The 19,603-nt window shown below is 38.6% G+C and overlaps 9 non-coding genes and 11 pseudogenes across 9 annotated transcripts; all 20 read left to right on the forward strand.

Annotated features, from left to right (window-relative positions):
• Positions 1–849: 849 nt before the first annotated feature.
• Positions 850–968, forward strand: LOC127937346 (uncharacterized; annotated as a pseudogene).
• Positions 969–1,466: 498 nt separating this feature from the next.
• Positions 1,467–1,585, forward strand: LOC127936590 (5S ribosomal RNA). Its single transcript, XR_008148297.1, has one exon. It is a non-coding gene; the product is annotated as a 5S ribosomal RNA (ribosomal RNA).
• A 1,083-nt stretch (positions 1,586–2,668) lies between these two features.
• LOC127936421 (uncharacterized) lies at positions 2,669–2,787 on the forward strand (annotated as a pseudogene).
• Positions 2,788–3,572: 785 nt separating this feature from the next.
• LOC127936601 (5S ribosomal RNA) lies at positions 3,573–3,691 on the forward strand. Its single transcript, XR_008148298.1, has one exon. It is a non-coding gene; the product is annotated as a 5S ribosomal RNA (ribosomal RNA).
• Positions 3,692–4,607: 916 nt separating this feature from the next.
• On the forward strand, positions 4,608–4,726 carry LOC127936422 (uncharacterized; annotated as a pseudogene).
• Positions 4,727–5,224: 498 nt separating this feature from the next.
• Positions 5,225–5,343, forward strand: LOC127936614 (5S ribosomal RNA). The gene has a single exon (XR_008148300.1). It is a non-coding gene; the product is annotated as a 5S ribosomal RNA (ribosomal RNA).
• A 1,077-nt stretch (positions 5,344–6,420) lies between these two features.
• On the forward strand, positions 6,421–6,539 carry LOC127936423 (uncharacterized; annotated as a pseudogene).
• Positions 6,540–7,323: 784 nt separating this feature from the next.
• LOC127936626 (5S ribosomal RNA) lies at positions 7,324–7,442 on the forward strand. The gene has a single exon (XR_008148301.1). It is a non-coding gene; the product is annotated as a 5S ribosomal RNA (ribosomal RNA).
• A 916-nt stretch (positions 7,443–8,358) lies between these two features.
• On the forward strand, positions 8,359–8,477 carry LOC127936638 (5S ribosomal RNA). Its single transcript, XR_008148302.1, has one exon. It is a non-coding gene; the product is annotated as a 5S ribosomal RNA (ribosomal RNA).
• Positions 8,478–9,563: 1,086 nt separating this feature from the next.
• LOC127936424 (uncharacterized) lies at positions 9,564–9,682 on the forward strand (annotated as a pseudogene).
• A 915-nt stretch (positions 9,683–10,597) lies between these two features.
• On the forward strand, positions 10,598–10,716 carry LOC127937347 (uncharacterized; annotated as a pseudogene).
• Positions 10,717–11,214: 498 nt separating this feature from the next.
• On the forward strand, positions 11,215–11,333 carry LOC127936649 (5S ribosomal RNA). Its single transcript, XR_008148303.1, has one exon. It is a non-coding gene; the product is annotated as a 5S ribosomal RNA (ribosomal RNA).
• Positions 11,334–12,413: 1,080 nt separating this feature from the next.
• On the forward strand, positions 12,414–12,532 carry LOC127936425 (uncharacterized; annotated as a pseudogene).
• A 784-nt stretch (positions 12,533–13,316) lies between these two features.
• LOC127936660 (5S ribosomal RNA) lies at positions 13,317–13,435 on the forward strand. The gene has a single exon (XR_008148304.1). It is a non-coding gene; the product is annotated as a 5S ribosomal RNA (ribosomal RNA).
• A 1,082-nt stretch (positions 13,436–14,517) lies between these two features.
• Positions 14,518–14,636, forward strand: LOC127936426 (uncharacterized; annotated as a pseudogene).
• Positions 14,637–15,274: 638 nt separating this feature from the next.
• LOC127936671 (5S ribosomal RNA) lies at positions 15,275–15,393 on the forward strand. Its single transcript, XR_008148305.1, has one exon. It is a non-coding gene; the product is annotated as a 5S ribosomal RNA (ribosomal RNA).
• Positions 15,394–16,477: 1,084 nt separating this feature from the next.
• LOC127936427 (uncharacterized) lies at positions 16,478–16,596 on the forward strand (annotated as a pseudogene).
• Positions 16,597–17,510: 914 nt separating this feature from the next.
• On the forward strand, positions 17,511–17,629 carry LOC127937348 (uncharacterized; annotated as a pseudogene).
• A 498-nt stretch (positions 17,630–18,127) lies between these two features.
• LOC127936682 (5S ribosomal RNA) lies at positions 18,128–18,246 on the forward strand. The gene has a single exon (XR_008148306.1). It is a non-coding gene; the product is annotated as a 5S ribosomal RNA (ribosomal RNA).
• A 793-nt stretch (positions 18,247–19,039) lies between these two features.
• LOC127936428 (uncharacterized) lies at positions 19,040–19,158 on the forward strand (annotated as a pseudogene).
• Positions 19,159–19,603: the final 445 nt, after the last annotated feature.

A 19,603-nucleotide genomic window follows, 5' to 3' on the forward strand; every position in this document is an offset into this window, starting at 1 on the left:
GAATATAAGCAGGTTTGCGCCAGGTTAGTACATGGATGGGAGACTGCCTGGGAATACCAGGTGCTTTAAATATTTGGATATTTTTCACGAATTATATAAAAATCTTGCAAAAAAAAAAAAAGAGTCAATGCCCGATCTCTGAATTTTAGCAGGTTTAGGTCTAGTTAGTACTTGGATGAGAGACCGCCAAGGAATACCAGGTGCTTTAAGCTTTTGAAATTTTTTACTTAGTATATAATAATTTTGCCAAAAAATAGAGTCAATGCCCGATCTCTGAATATAAGCAGGTTTGCGCCAGGTTAGTACATGGATGGGAGACTGCCTGGGAATACCAGGTGCTTTAAATGTTTGGATATTTTTCACGAATTATATAATAATCTGGCAAAAAAAAAAAAAAAGAAGAAGTCAATGCCCGATCTCTGAATCTTAGCAGGTTAAGGTCTGGTTAGTACTTGAATGATAGACCGCCAAGGAATACCAGGTGCTTTAAGCTTTTGGAATTTTTTCACTTAGTATATAATAAATTTGGCAAAAAATAGAGTCAATGCCCGATCTCTGAATCTTAGCAGGTTTAGGTCTGGTTAGTACTTGGATGAGAGACCGCCAAGGAATACCAGGTGCTTTAAGCTTTTGGAATTTTTTCACTTAGTATATAATAAATTTGGCAAAAAATAGAGTCAATGCCCGATCTCTGAATATAAGCAGGTTTGGGCCAGGTTAGTAATTGGATGAGAGACCGCCTAGGAATAGCAGGTGCTTTAAGCTTTTGGAGTTTCTTTCCTACTTTTATAATGTACTGGCGAGTAGATTGGCTGATCTTTAAATAGCCTTCTCTTTGCAGCAGTCTTCGCTTATGGCCATACCAGCCTGGCTATGCCCGATCTTGTCTGATCTCATAAGCTAAGCAGGTTTGGGCCTGGTTAGTGCCTGGATGGGAGACCGCCTGGGAATACCAGGTACTCTAAGCTTTTTTGAAATTTTTCACTTAGTATATAATAATTTTGCCAAAAAATAGAGCCAATGCCCGATCTCTGAATATAAGCAGGTTTGCGCCAGGTTAGTACATGGATGGGAGACTGCCTGGGAATACCAGGTGCTTTAAATGTTTGGATATTTTTCACGAATTATATAATAATCTTGCAACAAAATAAAAAAGAGTCAATGCCCGATCTCTGAATCTTAGCAGGTTTAGATCTGGTTAGTACTTGGATGAGAGACCGCCAAGGAATACCAGGTGCTTTAAGCTTTTGGAATTTTTTCACTTAGTATATAATAAATTTGGCAAAAAATAGAGTCAATGTCCGATCTCTGAATATAAGCAGGTTTGGGCCAGGTTAGTAATTGGATGAGAGACCGCCTAGGAATAGCAGGTGCTTTAAGCTTTTGGGGTTTCTTTCCTACTTTTATAATGTACTGGCGAGTAGATTGGCTGATCTTTAAATAGCCTTCTCTTTGCAGCAGTCTTCGCTTATGGCCATACCAGCCTGGCTATGCCCGATCTTGTCTGATCTCGGAAGCTAAGCAGGTTTGGGCCTGGTTAGTGCCTGGATGGGAGACCGCCTGGGAATACCAGGTACTGTAAGCTTTTTTGAAATTTTTCACTTAGTATATAATAATTTTGCCAAAAAATAGAGTCAATGCCCGATCTCTGAATATAAGCAGGTTTGCGCCAGGTTAGTACATGGATGGGAGACTGCCTGGGAATATCAGGTGCTTTAAATTTTTGGATATTTTTCACGAATTATATAATAATCTTGCAAAAAAAAAAAAAAAAGAAAAAAAAAGAGTCAATGCCCGATCTCTGAATCTTAGTAGGTTTAGGTCTGGTTAGTACTTGGATGAGAGACCGCCAAGGAATACCAGGTGCTTTAAGCTTTTGGAATTTTTTCACTTAGTATATAATAATTTTGCCAAAAAATAGAGTCAATGCCCGATCTCTGAATATAAGCAGGTTTGCGCCAGGTTAGTACATGGATGGGAGACTGCCTGGGAATACCAGGTGCTTTAAATGTTTGGATATTTTTCATGAATTATATAATAATCTTGCAAAAAAAAAAAAAAAAAAAAAAAAAAGAGTCAATGCCCGATCTCTGAATCTTAGCAGGTTTAGGTCTGGTTAGTACTTGGATGAGAGACCGCCAAGGAATACCAGGTGCTTTAAGCTTTTGGAATTTTTTCACTTAGTATATAATAAATTTGGCAAAAAATAGAGTCAATGCCCGATCTCTGAATATAAGCAGGTTTGGGCCAGGTTAGTACATGGATGGGAGACTGCCTGGGAATACCAGGTGCTTTAAATTTTTGGATATTTTTCACGAATTATATAATAATCTTGCAAAAAAAAAAAAAAAAAGAAGAAGTCAATGCCCGATCTCTGAATCTTAGCAGGTTAAGGTCTGGTTAGTACTTGAATGATAGACCGCCAAGGAATACCAGGTGCTTTAAGCTTTTGGAATTTTTTCACTTAGTATATAATAAATTTGCCAAAAAATAGAGTCAATGCCCGATCTCTGAATATAAGCAGGTTTGGGCCAGGTTAGTACTTGGATGAGAGACCGCCTAGGAATACCAGGTGCTTTAAGCTTTTGGGGTTTCTTTCCTACTTTTATAATGTACTGGCGAGTAGATTGGCTGATCTTTAAATAGCCTTCTCTTTGCAGCAGTCTTCGCTTATGGCCATACCAGCCTGGCTATGCCCGATCTTGTCTGATCTCGTAAGCTAAGCAGGTTTGGGCCTGGTTAGTGCCTGGATGGGAGACCGCCTGGGAATACCAGGTACTCTAAGCTTATTTGAAATTTTTCACTTAGTATATAATAATTTTGCCAAAAAATAGAGTCAATGCCCGATCTCTGAATATAAGCAGGTTTGCGCCAGGTTAGTACATGGATGGGAGACTGCCTGGGAATACCAGGTGCTTTAAATGTTTGGATATTTTTCACGAATTATATAAAAATCTTGCAAAAAAAAAAAAAAGAGTCAATGCCCGATCTCTGAATTTTAGCAGGTTTAGGTCTAGTTAGTACTTTTAATGAGAGACCGCCAAGGAATACCAGGTGCTTTAAGCTTTTGAAATTTTTCACTTAGTATATAATAATTTTGCCAAAAAATAGAGTCAATGCCCGATCTCTGAATATAAGCAGGTTTGCGCCAGGTTAGTACATGGATGGGAGACTGCCTGGGAATACCAGGTGCTTTAAATGTTTGGATATTTTTCACGAATTATATAATAATCTTGCAAAAAAAAAAAAAAAAAAAAAAAAGAGTCAATGCCCGATCTCTGAATCTTAGCAGGTTTAGGTCTGGTTAGTACTTGGATGAGAGACCGCCAAGGAATACCAGGTGCTTTAAGCTTTTGGAATTTTTTCACTTAGTATATAATAAATTTGGCAAAAAATAGAGTCAATGCCCGATCTCTGAATATAAGCAGGTTTGGGCCAGGTTAGTAATTGGATGAGAGACCGCCTAGGAATAGCAGGTGCTTTAAGCTTTTGGGGTTTCTTTCCTACTTTTATAATGTACTGGCGAGTAGATTGGCTGATCTTTAAATAGCCTTCTCTTTGCAGCAGTCTTCGCTTATGGCCATACCAGCCTGGCTATGCCCGATCTTGTCTGATCTCGGAAGCTAAGCAGGTTTGGGCCTGGTTAGTGCCTGGATGGGAGACCGCCTGGGAATACCAGGTACTGTAAGCTTTTTTGAAATTTTTCACTTAGTATATAATAATTTTGCCAAAAAATAGAGTCAATGCCCGATCTCTGAATATAAGCAGGTTTGCGCCAGGTTAGTACATGGATGGGAGACTGCCTGGGAATATCAGGTGCTTTAAATTTTTGGATATTTTTCACGAATTATATAATAATCTTGCAAAAAAAAAAAAAGAGTCAATGCCCGATCTCTGAATCTTAGCAGGTTTAGGTCTGGTTAGTACTTGGATGAGAGACCGCCAAGGAATACCAGGTGCTTTAAGCTTTTGGAATTTTTTCACTTAGTATATAATAAATTTGGCAAAAAATAGAGTCAATGCCCGATCTCTGAATATAAGCAGGTTTGGGCCAGGTTAGTACATGGATGGGAGACTGCCTGGGAATACCAGGTGCTTTAAATTTTTGGATATTTTTCACGAATTATATAATAATCTGGCAAAAAAAAAAAAAAAAGAAGAAGTCAATGCCCGATCTCTGAATCTTAGCAGGTTAAGGTCTGGTTAGTACTTGAATGATAGACCGCCAAGGAATACCAGGTGCTTTAAGCTTTTGGAATTTTTTCACTTAGTATATAATAAATTTGGCAAAAAATAGAGTCAATGCCCGATCTCTGAATCTTAGCAGGTTTAGGTCTGGTTAGTACTTGGATGAGAGACCGCCAAGGAATACCAGGTGCTTTAAGCTTTTGGAATTTTTTCACTTAGTATATAATAAATTTGGCAAAAAATAGAGTCAATGCCCGATCTCTGAATATAAGCAGGTTTGGGCCAGGTTAGTAATTGGATGAGAGACCGCCTAGGAATAGCAGGTGCTTTAAGCTTTTGGGGTTTCTTTCCTACTTTTATAATGTACTGGCGAGTAGATTGGCTGATCTTTAAATAGCCTTCTCTTTGCAGCAGTCTTCGCTTATGGCCATACCAGCCTGGCTATGCCCGATCTTGTCTGATCTCGTAAGCTAAGCAGGTTTGGGCCTGGTTAGTGCCTGGATGGGAGACCGCCTGGGAATACCAGGTACTCTAAGCTTTTTTGAAATTTTTCACTTAGTATATAATAATTTTGCCAAAAAATAGAGCCAATGCCCGATCTCTGAATATAAGCAGGTTTGCGCCAGGTTAGTACATGGATGGGAGACTGCCTGGGAATACCAGGTGCTTTAAATGTTTGGATATTTTTCACGAATTATATAATAATCTTGCAACAAAATAAAAAAGAGTCAATGCCCGATCTCTGAATCTTAGCAGGTTTAGATCTGGTTAGTACTTGGATGAGAGACCGCCAAGGAATACCAGGTGCTTTAAGCTTTTGGAATTTTTTCACTTAGTATATAATAAATTTGGCAAAAAATAGAGTCAATGCCCGATCTCTGAATATAAGCAGGTTTGGGCCAGGTTAGTAATTGGATGAGAGACCGCCTAGGAATACCAGGTGCTTTAAGCTTTTGGGGTTTCTTTCCTACTTTTATAATGTACTGGCGAGTAGATTGGCTGATCTTTAAATAGCCTTCTCTTTGCAGCAGTCTTCGCTTATGGCCATACCAGCCTGGCTATGCCCGATCTTGTCTGATCTCGGAAGCTAAGCAGGTTTGGGCCTGGTTAGTGCCTGGATGGGAGACCGCCTGGGAATACCAGGTACTGTAAGCTTTTTTGAAATTTTTCACTTAGTATATAATAATTTTGCCAAAAAAATAGAGTCAATGCCCGATCTCTGAATATAAGCAGGTTTGCGCCAGGTTAGTACATGGATGGGAGACTGCCTGGGAATATCAGGTGCTTTAAATTTTTGGATATTTTTCACGAATTATATAATAATCTTGCAAAAAAAAAAAAAAAAGAAAAAAAAAGAGTCAATGCCCGATCTCTGAATCTTAGTAGGTTTAGGTCTGGTTAGTACTTGGATGAGAGACCGCCAAGGAATACCAGGTGCTTTAAGCTTTTGGAATTTTTTCACTTAGTATATAATAATTTTGCCAAAAAATAGAGTCAATGCCCGATCTCTGAATATAAGCAGGTTTGCGCCAGGTTAGTACATGGATGGGAGACTGCCTGGGAATACCAGGTGCTTTAAATGTTTGGATATTTTTCATGAATTATATAATAATCTTGCAAAAAAAAAAAAAAAAAAGAGTCAATGCCCGATCTCTGAATCTTAGCAGGTTTAGGTCTGGTTAGTACTTGGATGAGAGACCGCCAAGGAATACCAGGTGCTTTAAGCTTTTGGAATTTTTTCACTTAGTATATAATAAATTTGGCAAAAAATAGAGTCAATGCCCGATCTCTGAATATAAGCAGGTTTGGGCCAGGTTAGTACATGGATGGGAGACTGCCTGGGAATACCAGGTGCTTTAAATTTTTGGATATTTTTCACGAATTATATAATAATCTTGCAAAAAAAAAAAAAAAAAAGAAGAAGTCAATGCCCGATCTCTGAATCTTAGCAGGTTAAGGTCTGGTTAGTACTTGAATGATAGACCGCCAAGGAATACCAGGTGCTTTAAGCTTTTGGAATTTTTTCACTTAGTATATAATAAATTTGCCAAAAAATAGAGTCAATGCCCGATCTCTGAATATAAGCAGGTTTGGGCCAGGTTAGTACTTGGATGAGAGACCGCCTAGGAATACCAGGTGCTTTAAGCTTTTGGGGTTTCTTTCCTACTTTTATAATGTACTGGCGAGTAGATTGGCTGATCTTTAAATAGCCTTCTCTTTGCAGCAGTCTTCGCTTATGGCCATACCAGCCTGGCTATGCCCGATCTTGTCTGATCTCGTAAGCTAAGCAGGTTTGGGCCTGGTTAGTGCCTGGATGGGAGACCGCCTGGGAATACCAGGTACTCTAAGCTTATTTGAAATTTTTCACTTAGTATATAATAATTTTGCCAAAAAATAGAGTCAATGCCCGATCTCTGAATATAAGCAGGTTTGCGCCAGGTTAGTACATGGATGGGAGACTGCCTGGGAATACCAGGTGCTTTAAATGTTTGGATATTTTTCACGAATTATATAAAAATCTTGCAAAAAAAAAAAAAAGAGTCAATGCCCGATCTCTGAATTTTAGCAGGTTTAGGTCTAGTTAGTACTTGGATGAGAGACCGCCAAGGAATACCAGGTGCTTTAAGCTTTTGAAATTTTTCACTTAGTATATAATAATTTTGCCAAAAAATAGAGTCAATGCCCGATCTCTGAATATAAGCAGGTTTGCGCCAGGTTAGTACATGGATGGGAGACTGCCTGGGAATACCAGGTGCTTTAAATGTTTGGATATTTTTCACGAATTATATAATAATCTTGCAAAAAAAAAAAAAAAAAAAAAAAAGAGTCAATGCCCGATCTCTGAATCTTAGCAGGTTTAGGTCTGGTTAGTACTTGGATGAGAGTCCGCCAAGGAATACCAGGTGCTTTAAGCTTTTGGAATTTTTTCACTTAGTATATAATAAATTTGGCAAAAAATAGAGTCAATGCCCGATCTCTGAATATAAGCAGGTTTGGGCCAGGTTAGTAATTGGATGAGAGACCGCCTAGGAATAGCAGGTGCTTTAAGCTTTTGGGGTTTCTTTCCTACTTTTATAATGTACTGGCGAGTAGATTGGCTGATCTTTAAATAGCCTTCTCTTTGCAGCAGTCTTCGCTTATGGCCATACCAGCCTGGCTATGCCCGATCTTGTCTGATCTCGGAAGCTAAGCAGGTTTGGGCCTGGTTAGTGCCTGGATGGGAGACCGCCTGGGAATACCAGGTACTGTAAGCTTTTTTGAAATTTTTCACTTAGTATATAATAATTTTGCCAAAAAATAGAGTCAATGCCCGATCTCTGAATATAAGCAGGTTTGCGCCAGGTTAGTACATGGATGGGAGACTGCCTGGGAATATCAGGTGCTTTAAATTTTTGGATATTTTTCACGAATTATATAATAATCTTGCAAAAAAAAAAAAAGAGTCAATGCCCGATCTCTGAATCTTAGCAGGTTTAGGTCTGGTTAGTACTTGGATGAGAGACCGCCAAGGAATACCAGGTGCTTTAAGCTTTTGGAATTTTTTCACTTAGTATATAATAAATTTGGCAAAAAATAGAGTCAATGCCCGATCTCTGAATATAAGCAGGTTTGGGCCAGGTTAGTACATGGATGGGAGACTGCCTGGGAATACCAGGTGCTTTAAATTTTTGGATATTTTTCACGAATTATATAATAATCTGGCAAAAAAAAAAAAAAAAGAAGAAGTCAATGCCCGATCTCTGAATCTTAGCAGGTTAAGGTCTGGTTAGTACTTGAATGATAGACCGCCAAGGAATACCAGGTGCTTTAAGCTTTTGGAATTTTTTCACTTAGTATATAATAAATTTGGCAAAAAATAGAGTCAATGCCCGATCTCTGAATCTTAGCAGGTTTAGGTCTGGTTAGTACTTGGATGAGAGACCGCCAAGGAATACCAGGTGCTTTAAGCTTTTGGAATTTTTTCACTTAGTATATAATAAATTTGGCAAAAAATAGAGTCAATGCCCGATCTCTGAATATAAGCAGGTTTGGGCCAGGTTAGTAATTGGATGAGAGACCGCCTAGGAATACCAGGTGCTTTAAGCTTTTGGGGTTTCTTTCCTACTTTTATAATGTACTGGCGAGTAGATTGGCTGATCTTTAAATAGCCTTCTCTTTGCAGCAGTCTTCGCTTATGGCCATACCAGCCTGGCTATGCCCGATCTTGTCTGATCTCGGAAGCTAAGCAGGTTTGGGCCTGGTTAGTGCCTGGATGGGAGACCGCCTGGGAATACCAGGTACTGTAAGCTTTTTTGAAATTTTTCACTTAGTATATAATAATTTTGCCAAAAAATAGAGTCAATGCCCGATCTCTGAATATAAGCAGGTTTGCGCCAGGTTAGTACATGGATGGGAGACTGCCTGGGAATATCAGGTGCTTTAAATTTTTGGATATTTTTCACGAATTATATAATAATCTTGCAAAAAAAAAAAAAAAAGAAAAAAAAAAAAAGAGTCAATGCCCGATCTCTGAATCTTAGTAGGTTTAGGTCTGGTTAGTACTTGGATGAGAGACCGCCAAGGAATACCAGGTGCTTTAAGCTTTTGGAATTTTTTCACTTAGTATATAATAATTTTGCCAAAAAATAGAGTCAATGCCCGATCTCTGAATATAAGCAGGTTTGCGCCAGGTTAGTACATGGATGGGAGACTGCCTGGGAATACCAGGTGCTTTAAATGTTTGGATATTTTTCATGAATTATATAATAATCTTGCAAAAAAAAAAAAAAAAAAAAAAAAAGAGTCAATGCCCGATCTCTGAATCTTAGCAGGTTTAGGACTGGTTAGTACTTGGATGAGAGACCGCCAAGGAATACCAGGTGCTTTAAGCTTTTGGAATTTTTTCACTTAGTATATAATAAATTTGGCAAAAAATAGAGTCAATGCCCGATCTCTGAATATAAGCAGGTTTGGGCCAGGTTAGTACATGGATGGGAGACTGCCTGGGAATACCAGGTGCTTTAAATTTTTGGATATTTTTCACGAATTATATAATAATCTTGCAAAAAAAAAAAAAAAAAGAAGAAGTCAATGCCCGATCTCTGAATCTTAGCAGGTTAAGGTCTGGTTAGTACTTGAATGATAGACCGCCAAGGAATACCAGGTGCTTTAAGCTTTTGGAATTTTTTCACTTAGTATATAATAAATTTGCCAAAAAATAGAGTCAATGCCCGATCTCTGAATATAAGCAGGTTTGGGCCAGGTTAGTACTTGGATGAGAGACCGCCTAGGAATACCAGGTGCTTTAAGCTTTTGGGGTTTCTTTCCTACTTTTATAATGTACTGGCGAGTAGATTGGCTGATCTTTAAATAGCCTTCTCTTTGCAGCAGTCTTCGCTTATGGCCATACCAGCCTGGCTATGCCCGATCTTGTCTGATCTCGTAAGCTAAGCAGGTTTGGGCCTGGTTAGTGCCTGGATGGGAGACCGCCTGGGAATACCAGGTACTCTAAGCTTTTTTGAAATTTTTCACTTAGTATATAATAATTTTGCCAAAAAATAGAGTCAATGCCCGATCTCTGAATATAAGCAGGTTTGCGCCAGGTTAGTACATGGATGGGAGACTGCCTGGGAATATCAGGTGCTTTAAATATTTGGATATTTTTCACGAATTATATAAAAATCTTGCAAAAAAAAAAAAAGAGTCAATGCCCGATCTCTGAATTTTAGCAGGTTTAGGTCTAGTTAGTACTTGGATGAGAGACCGCCAAGGAATACCAGGTGCTTTAAGCTTTTGAAATTTTTCACTTAGTATATAATAATTTTGCCAAAAAATAGAGTCAATGCCCGATCTCTGAATATAAGCAGGTTTGCGCCAGGTTAGTACATGGATGGGAGACTGCCTGGGAATACCAGGTGCTTTAAATGTTTGGATATTTTTCACGAATTATATAATAATCTGGCAAAAAAAAAAAAAAAAGAAGAAGTCAATGCCCGATCTCTGAATCTTAGCAGGTTAAGGTCTGGTTAGTACTTGAATGATAGACCGCCAAGGAATACCAGGTGCTTTAAGCTTTTGGAATTTTTTCACTTAGTATATAATAAATTTGGCAAAAAATAGAGTCAATGCCCGATCTCTGAATCTTAGCAGGTTTAGGTCTGGTTAGTACTTGGATGAGAGACCGCCAAGGAATACCAGGTGCTTTAAGCTTTTGGAATTTTTTCACTTAGTATATAATAAATTTGGCAAAAAATAGAGTCAATGCCCGATCTCTGAATATAAGCAGGTTTGGGCCAGGTTAGTAATTGGATGAGAGACCGCCTAGGAATAGCAGGTGCTTTAAGCTTTTGGGGTTTCTTTCCTACTTTTATAATGTACTGGCGAGTAGATTGGCTGATCTTTAAATAGCCTTCTCTTTGCAGCAGTCTTCGCTTATGGCCATACCAGCCTGGCTATGCCCGATCTTGTCTGATCTCATAAGCTAAGCAGGTTTGGGCCTGGTTAGTGCCTGGATGGGAGACCGCCTGGGAATACCAGGTACTCTAAGCTTTTTTGAAATTTTTCACTTAGTATATAATAATTTTGCCAAAAAATAGAGCCAATGCCCGATCTCTGAATATAAGCAGGTTTGCGCCAGGTTAGTACATGGATGGGAGACTGCCTGGGAATACCAGGTGCTTTAAATGTTTGGATATTTTTCACGAATTATATAATAATCTTGCAACAAAATAAAAAAGAGTCAATGCCCGATCTCTGAATCTTAGCAGGTTTAGATCTGGTTAGTACTTGGATGAGAGACCGCCAAGGAATACCAGGTGCTTTAAGCTTTTGGAATTTTTTCACTTAGTATATAATAAATTTGGCAAAAAATAGAGTCAATGTCCGATCTCTGAATATAAGCAGGTTTGGGCCAGGTTAGTAATTGGATGAGAGACCGCCTAGGAATAGCAGGTGCTTTAAGCTTTTGGGGTTTCTTTCCTACTTTTATAATGTACTGGCGAGTAGATTGGCTGATCTTTAAATAGCCTTCTCTTTGCAGCAGTCTTCGCTTATGGCCATACCAGCCTGGCTATGCCCGATCTTGTCTGATCTCGGAAGCTAAGCAGGTTTGGGCCTGGTTAGTGCCTGGATGGGAGACCGCCTGGGAATACCAGGTACTGTAAGCTTTTTTGAAATTTTTCACTTAGTATATAATAATTTTGCCAAAAAATAGAGTCAATGCCCGATCTCTGAATATAAGCAGGTTTGCGCCAGGTTAGTACATGGATGGGAGACTGCCTGGGAATATCAGGTGCTTTAAATTTTTGGATATTTTTCACGAATTATATAATAATCTTGCAAAAAAAAAAAAAAAAGAAAAAAAAAGAGTCAATGCCCGATCTCTGAATCTTAGTAGGTTTAGGTCTGGTTAGTACTTGGATGAGAGACCGCCAAGGAATACCAGGTGCTTTAAGCTTTTGGAATTTTTTCACTTAGTATATAATAATTTTGCCAAAAAATAGAGTCAATGCCCGATCTCTGAATATAAGCAGGTTTGCGCCAGGTTAGTACATGGATGGGAGACTGCCTGGGAATACCAGGTGCTTTAAATGTTTGGATATTTTTCATGAATTATATAATAATCTTGCAAAAAAAAAAAAAAAAAAAAAAAAGAGTCAATGCCCGATCTCTGAATCTTAGCAGGTTTAGGTCTGGTTAGTACTTGGATGAGAGACCGCCAAGGAATACCAGGTGCTTTAAGCTTTTGGAATTTTTTCACTTAGTATATAATAAATTTGGCAAAAAATAGAGTCAATGCCCGATCTCTGAATATAAGCAGGTTTGGGCCAGGTTAGTACATGGATGGGAGACTGCCTGGGAATACCAGGTGCTTTAATTTTTTGGATATTTTTCACGAATTATATAATAATCTTGCAAAAAAAAAAAAAAAAGAAGAAGTCAATGCCCGATCTCTGAATCTTAGCAGGTTAAGGTCTGGTTAGTACTTGAATGATAGACCGCCAAGGAATACCAGGTGCTTTAAGCTTTTGGAATTTTTTCACTTAGTATATAATAAATTTGCCAAAAAATAGAGTCAATGCCCGATCTCTGAATATAAGCAGGTTTGGGCCAGGTTAGTACTTGGATGAGAGACCGCCTAGGAATACCAGGTGCTTTAAGCTTTTGGGGTTTCTTTCCTACTTTTATAATGTACTGGCGAGTAGATTGGCTGATCTTTAAATAGCCTTCTCTTTGCAGCAGTCTTCGCTTATGGCCATACCAGCCTGGCTATGCCCGATCTTGTCTGATCTCGTAAGCTAAGCAGGTTTGGGCCTGGTTAGTGCCTGGATGGGAGACCGCCTGGGAATACCAGGTACTCTAAGCTTTTTTGAAATTTTTCACTTAGTATATAATAATTTTGCCAAAAAATAGAGTCAATGCCCGATCTCTGAATATAAGCAGGTTTGCGCCAGGTTAGTACATGGATGGGAGACTGCCTGGGAATACCAGGTGCTTTAAATGTTTGGATATTTTTCACAAATTATATAAAAATCTTGCAAAAAAAAAAAAGAGTCAATGCCCGATCTCTGAATTTTAGCAGGTTTAGGTCTAGTTAGTACTTGGATGAGAGACCGCCAAGGAATACCAGGTGCTTTAAGCTTTTGAAATTTTTCACTTAGTATATAATAATTTTGCCAAAAAATAGAGTCAATGCCCGATCTCTGAATATAAGCAGGTTTGCGCCAGGTTAGTACATGGATGGGAGACTGCCTGGGAATACCAGGTGCTTTAAATGTTTGGATATTTTTCACGAATTATATAATAATCTTGCAAAAAAAAAAAAAAAAAAAAAAAAAAGAGTCAATGCCCGATCTCTGAATCTTAGCAGGTTTAGGTCTGGTTAGTACTTGGATGAGAGACCGCCAAGGAATACCAGGTGCTTTAAGCTTTTGGAATTTTTTCACTTAGTATATAATAAATTTGGCAAAAAATAGAGTCAATGTCCGATCTCTGAATATAAGCAGGTTTGGGCCAGGTTAGTAATTGGATGAGAGACCGCCTAGGAATAGCAGGTGCTTTAAGCTTTTGGGGTTTCTTTCCTACTTTTATAATGTACTGGCGAGTAGATTGGCTGATCTTTAAATAGCCTTCTCTTTGCAGCAGTCTTCGCTTATGGCCATACCAGCCTGGCTATGCCCGATCTTGTCTGATCTCGGAAGCTAAGCAGGTTTGGGCCTGGTTAGTGCCTGGATGGGAGACCGCCTGGGAATACCAGGTACTGTAAGCTTTTTTGAAATTTTTCACTTAGTATATAATAATTTTGCCAAAAAATAGAGTCAATGCCCGATCTCTGAATATAAGCAGGTTTGCGCCAGGTTAGTACATGGATGGGAGACTGCCTGGGAATATCAGGTGCTTTAAATTTTTGGATATTTTTCACGAATTATATAATAATCTTGCAAAAAAAAAAAAAAAAGAAAAAAAAAGAGTCAATGCCCGATCTCTGAATCTTAGTAGGTTTAGGTCTGGTTAGTACTTGGATGAGAGACCGCCAAGGAATACCAGGTGCTTTAAGCTTTTGGAATTTTTTCACTTAGTATATAATAATTTTGCCAAAAAATAGAGTCAATGCCCGATCTCTGAATATAAGCAGGTTTGCGCCAGGTTAGTACATGGATGGGAGACTGCCTGGGAATACCAGGTGCTTTAAATGTTTGGATATTTTTCATGAATTATATAATAATCTTGCAAAAAAAAAAAAAAAAAAAAAAAAAGAGTCAATGCCCGATCTCTGAATCTTAGCAGGTTTAGGTCTGGTTAGTACTTGGATGAGAGACCGCCAAGGAATACCAGGTGCTTTAAGCTTTTGGAATTTTTTCACTTAGTATATAATAAATTTGGCAAAAAATAGAGTCAATGCCCGATCTCTGAATATAAGCAGGTTTGGGCCAGGTTAGTACATGGATGGGAGACTGCCTGGGAATACCAGGTGCTTTAAATTTTTGGATATTTTTCACGAATTATATAATAATCTTGCAAAAAAAAAAAAAAAAAGAAGAAGTCAATGCCCGATCTCTGAATCTTAGCAGGTTAAGGTCTGGTTAGTACTTGAATGATAGACCGCCAAGGAATACCAGGTGCTTTAAGCTTTTGGAATTTTTTCACTTAGTATATAATAAATTTGCCAAAAAATAGAGTCAATGCCCGATCTCTGAATATAAGCAGGTTTGGGCCAGGTTAGTACTTGGATGAGAGACCGCCTAGGAATACCAGGTGCTTTAAGCTTTTGGGGTTTCTTTCCTACTTTTATAATGTACTGGCGAGTAGATTGGCTGATCTTTAAATAGCCTTCTCTTTGCAGCAGTCTTCGCTTATGGCCATACCAGCCTGGCTATGCCCGATCTTGTCTGATCTCGTAAGCTAAGCAGGTTTGGGCCTGGTTAGTGCCTGGATGGGAGACCGCCTGGGAATACCAGGTACTCTAAGCTTTTTTGAAATTTTTCACTTAGTATATAATAATTTTGCCAAAAAATAGAGTCAATGCCCGATCTCTGAATATAAGCAGGTTTGCGCCAGGTTAGTACATGGATGGGAGACTGCCTGGGAATACCAGGTGCTTTAAATGTTTGGATATTTTTCACGAATTATATAAAAATCTTGCAAAAAAAAAAAAAGAGTCAATGCCCGATCTCTGAATTTTAGCAGGTTTAGGTCTAGTTAGTACTTGGATGAGAGACCGCCAAGGAATACCAGGTGCTTTAAATGTTTGGATATTTTTCACGAATTATATAATAATCTTGCAACAAAATAAAAAAGAGTCAATGCCCGATCTCTGAATCTTAGCAGGTTTAGATCTGGTTAGTACTTGGATGAGAGACCGCCAAGGAATACCAGGTGCTTTAAGCTTTTGGAATTTTTTCACTTAGTATATAATAAATTTGGCAAAAAATAGAGTCAATGCCCGATCTCTGAATATAAGCAGGTTTGGGCCAGGTTAGTAATTGGATGAGAGACCGCCTAGGAATACCAGGTGCTTTAAGCTTTTGGGGTTTCTTTCCTACTTTTATAATGTACTGGCGAGTAGATTGGCTGATCTTTAAATAGCCTTCTCTTTGCAGCAGTCTTCGCTTATGGCCATACCAGCCTGGCTATGCCCGATCTTGTCTGATCTCGGAAGCTAAGCAGGTTTGGGCCTGGTTAGTGCCTGGATGGGAGACCGCCTGGGAATACCAGGTACTGTAAGCTTTTTTGAAATTTTTCACTTAGTATATAATAATTTTGCCAAAAAAATAGAGTCAATGCCCGATCTCTGAATATAAGCAGGTTTGCGCCAGGTTAGTACATGGATGGGAGACTGCCTGGGAATATCAGGTGCTTTAAATTTTTGGATATTTTTCACGAATTATATAATAATCTAGCAAAAAAAAAAAAAAAAGAAAAAAAAAACAGTCAATGCCCGATCTCTGAATCTTAGTAGGTTTAGGTCTGGTTAGTACTTGGATGAGAGACCGCCAAGGAATACCAGGTGCTTTAAGCTTTTGGAATTTTTTCACTTAGTATATAATAATTTTGCCAAAAAATAGAGTCAATGCCCGATCTCTGAATATAAGCAGGTTTGCGCCAGGTTAGTACATGGATGGGAGACTGCCTGGGAATACCAGGTGCTTTAAATGTTTGGATATTTTTCATGAATTATATAATAATCTTGCAAAAAAAAAAAAAAAAAAAAAAAAGAGTCAATGCCCGATCTCTGAATCTTAGCAGGTTTAGGACTGGTTAGTACTTGGATGAGAGACCGCCAAGGAATACCAGGTGCTTTAAGCTTTTGGAATTTTTTCACTTAGTATATAATAAATTTGGCAAAAAATAGAGTCAATGCCCGATCTCTGAATATAAGCAGGTTTGGGCCAGGTTAGTACATGGATGGGAGACTGCCTGGGAATACCAGGTGCTTTAAATTTTTGGATATTTTTCACGAATTATATAATAATCTTGCAAAAAAAAAAAAAAAAAAGAAGAAGTCAATGCCCGATCTCTGAATCTTAGCAGGTTAAGGTCTGGTTAGTACTTGAATGATAGACCGCCAAGGAATACCAGGTGCTTTAAGCTTTTGGAATTTTTTCACTTAGTATATAATAAATTTGCCAAAAAATAGAGTCAATGCCCGATCTCTGAATATAAGCAGGTTTGGGCCAGGTTAGTACTTGGATGAGAGACCGCCTAGGAATACCAGGTGCTTTAAGCTTTTGGGGTTTCTTTCCTACTTTTATAATGTACTGGCGAGTAGATTGGCTGATCTTTAAATAGCCTTCTCTTTGCAGCAGTCTTCGCTTATGGCCATACCAGCCTGGCTATGCCCGATCTTGTCTGATCTCGTAAGCTAAGCAGGTTTGGGCCTGGTTAGTGCCTGGATGGGAGACCGCCTGGGAATACCAGGTACTCTAAGCTTTTTTGAAATTTTTCACTTAGTATATAATAATTTTGCCAAAAAATAGAGTCAATGCCCGATCTCTGAATATAAGCAGGTTTGCGCCAGGTTAGTACATGGATGGGAGACTGCCTGGGAATACCAGGTGCTTTAAATATTTGGATATTTTTCACGAATTATATAAAAATCTTGCAAAAAAAAAAAAAGAGTCAATGCCCGATCTCTGAATTTTAGCAGGTTTAGGTCTAGTTAGTACTTGGATGAGAGACCGCCAAGGAATACCAGGTGCTTTAAGCTTTTGAAATTTTTCACTTAGTATATAATAATTTTGCCAAAAAATAGAGTCAATGCCCGATCTCTGAATATAAGCAGGTTTGCGCCAGGTTAGTACATGGATGGGAGACTGCCTGGGAATACCAGGTGCTTTAAATGTTTGGATATTTTTCACGAATTATATAATAATCTGGCAAAAAAAAAAAAAAAGAAGAAGTCAATGCCCGATCTCTGAATCTTAGCAGGTTAAGGTCTGGTTAGTACTTGAATGATAGACCGCCAAGGAATACCAGGTGCTTTAAGCTTTTGGAATTTTTTCACTTAGTATATAATAAATTTGGCAAAAAATAGAGTCAATGCCCGATCTCTGAATCTTAGCAGGTTTAGGTCTGGTTAGTACTTGGATGAGAGACCGCCAAGGAATACCAGGTGCTTTAAGCTTTTGGAATTTTTTCACTTAGTATATAATAAATTTGGCAAAAAATAGAGTCAATGCCCGATCTCTGAATATAAGCAGGTTTGGGCCAGGTTAGTAATTGGATGAGAGACCGCCTAGGAATAGCAGGTGCTTTAAGCTTTTGGGGTTTCTTTCCTACTTTTATAATGTACTGGCGAGTAGATTGGCTGATCTTTAAATAGCCTTCTCTTTGCAGCAGTCTTCGCTTATGGCCATACCAGCCTGGCTATGCCCGATCTTGTCTGATCTCATAAGCTAAGCAGGTTTGGGCCTGGTTAGTGCCTGGATGGGAGACCGCCTGGGAATACCAGGTACTCTAAGCTTTTTTGAAATTTTTCACTTAGTATATAATAATTTTGCCAAAAAATAGAGCCAATGCCCGATCTCTGAATATAAGCAGGTTTGCGCCAGGTTAGTACATGGATGGGAGACTGCCTGGGAATACCAGGTGCTTTAAATGTTTGGATATTTTTCACGAATTATATAATAATCTTGCAACAAAATAAAAAAGAGTCAATGCCCGATCTCTGAATCTTAGCAGGTTTAGATCTGGTTAGTACTTGGATGAGAGACCGCCAAGGAATACCAGGTGCTTTAAGCTTTTGGAATTTTTTCACTTAGTATATAATAAATTTTGCAAAAAATAGAGTCAATGTCCGATCTCTGAATATAAGCAGGTTTGGGCCAGGTTAGTAATTGGATGAGAGACCGCCTAGGAATAGCAGGTGCTTTAAGCTTTTGGGGTTTCTTTCCTACTTTTATAATGTACTGGCGAGTAGATTGGCTGATCTTTAAATAGCCTTCTCTTTGCAGCAGTCTTCGCTTATGGCCATACCAGCCTGGCTATGCCCGATCTTGTCTGATCTCGGAAGCTAAGCAGGTTTGGGCCTGGTTAGTGCCTGGATGGGAGACCGCCTGGGAATACCAGGTACTGTAAGCTTTTTTGAAATTTTTCACTTAGTATATAATAATTTTGCCAAAAAATAGAGTCAATGCCCGATCTCTGAATATAAGCAGGTTTGCGCCAGGTTAGTACATGGATGGGAGACTGCCTGGGAATATCAGGTGCTTTAAATTTTTGGATATTTTTCACGAATTATATAATAATCTTGCAAAAAAAAAAAAAAAGAAAAAAAAAGAGTCAATGCCCGATCTCTGAATCTTAGTAGGTTTAGGTCTGGTTAGTACTTGGATGAGAGACCGCCAAGGAATACCAGGTGCTTTAAGCTTTTGGAATTTTTTCACTTAGTATATAATAATTTTGCCAAAAAATAGAGTCAATGCCCGATCTCTGAATATAAGCAGGTATGCGCCAGGTTAGTACATGGATGGGAGACTGCCTGGGAATACCAGGTGCTTTAAATGTTTGGATATTTTTCATGAATTATATAATAATCTTGCAAAAAAAAAAAAAAAAAGAAGAAGTCAATGCCCGATCTCTGAATCTTAGCAGGTTAAGGTCTGGTTAGTACTTGAATGATAGACCGCCAAGGAATACCAGGTGCTTTAAGCTTTTGGAATTTTTTCACTTAGTATATAATAAATTTGCCAAAAAATAGAGTCAATGCCCGATCTCTGAATATAAGCAGGTTTGGGCCAGGTTAGTACTTGGATGAGAGACCGCCTAGGAATACCAGGTGCTTTAAGCTTTTGGGGTTTCTTTCCTACTTTTATAATGTACTGGCGAGTAGATTGGCTGATCTTTAAATAGCCTTCTCTTTGCAGCAGTCTTCGCTTATGGCCATACCAGCCTGGCTATGCCCGATCTTGTCTGATCTCGTAAGCTAAGCAGGTTTGGGCCTGGTTAGTGCCTGGATGGGAGACCGCCTGGGAATACCAGGTACTCTAAGCTTTTTTGAAATTTTTCACTTAGTATATAATAATTTTGCCAAAAAATAGAGTCAATGCCCGATCTCTGAATATAAGCAGGTTTGCGCCAGGTTAGTACATGGATGGGAGACTGCCTGGGAATACCAGGTGCTTTAAATGTTTGGATATTTTTCACAAATTATATAAAAATCTTGCAAAAAAAAAAAAGAGTCAATGCCCGATCTCTGAATTTTAGCAGGTTTAGGTCTAGTTAGTACTTGGATGAGAGACCGCCAAGGAATACCAGGTGCTTTAAATGTTTGGATATTTTTCACGAATTATATAATAATCTTGCAACAAAATAAAAAAGAGTCAATGCCCGATCTCTGAATCTTAGCAGGTTTAGATCTGGTTAGTACTTGGATGAGAGACCGCCAAGGAATACCAGGTGCTTTAAGCTTTTGGAATTTTTTCACTTAGTATATAAT

Source organism: Carassius gibelio, chromosome A19 (assembly GCF_023724105.1).
Source record: "Carassius gibelio isolate Cgi1373 ecotype wild population from Czech Republic chromosome A19, carGib1.2-hapl.c, whole genome shotgun sequence".
In the NCBI taxonomy this organism is placed as follows: Eukaryota; Metazoa; Chordata; class Actinopteri; order Cypriniformes; family Cyprinidae; genus Carassius; species Carassius gibelio.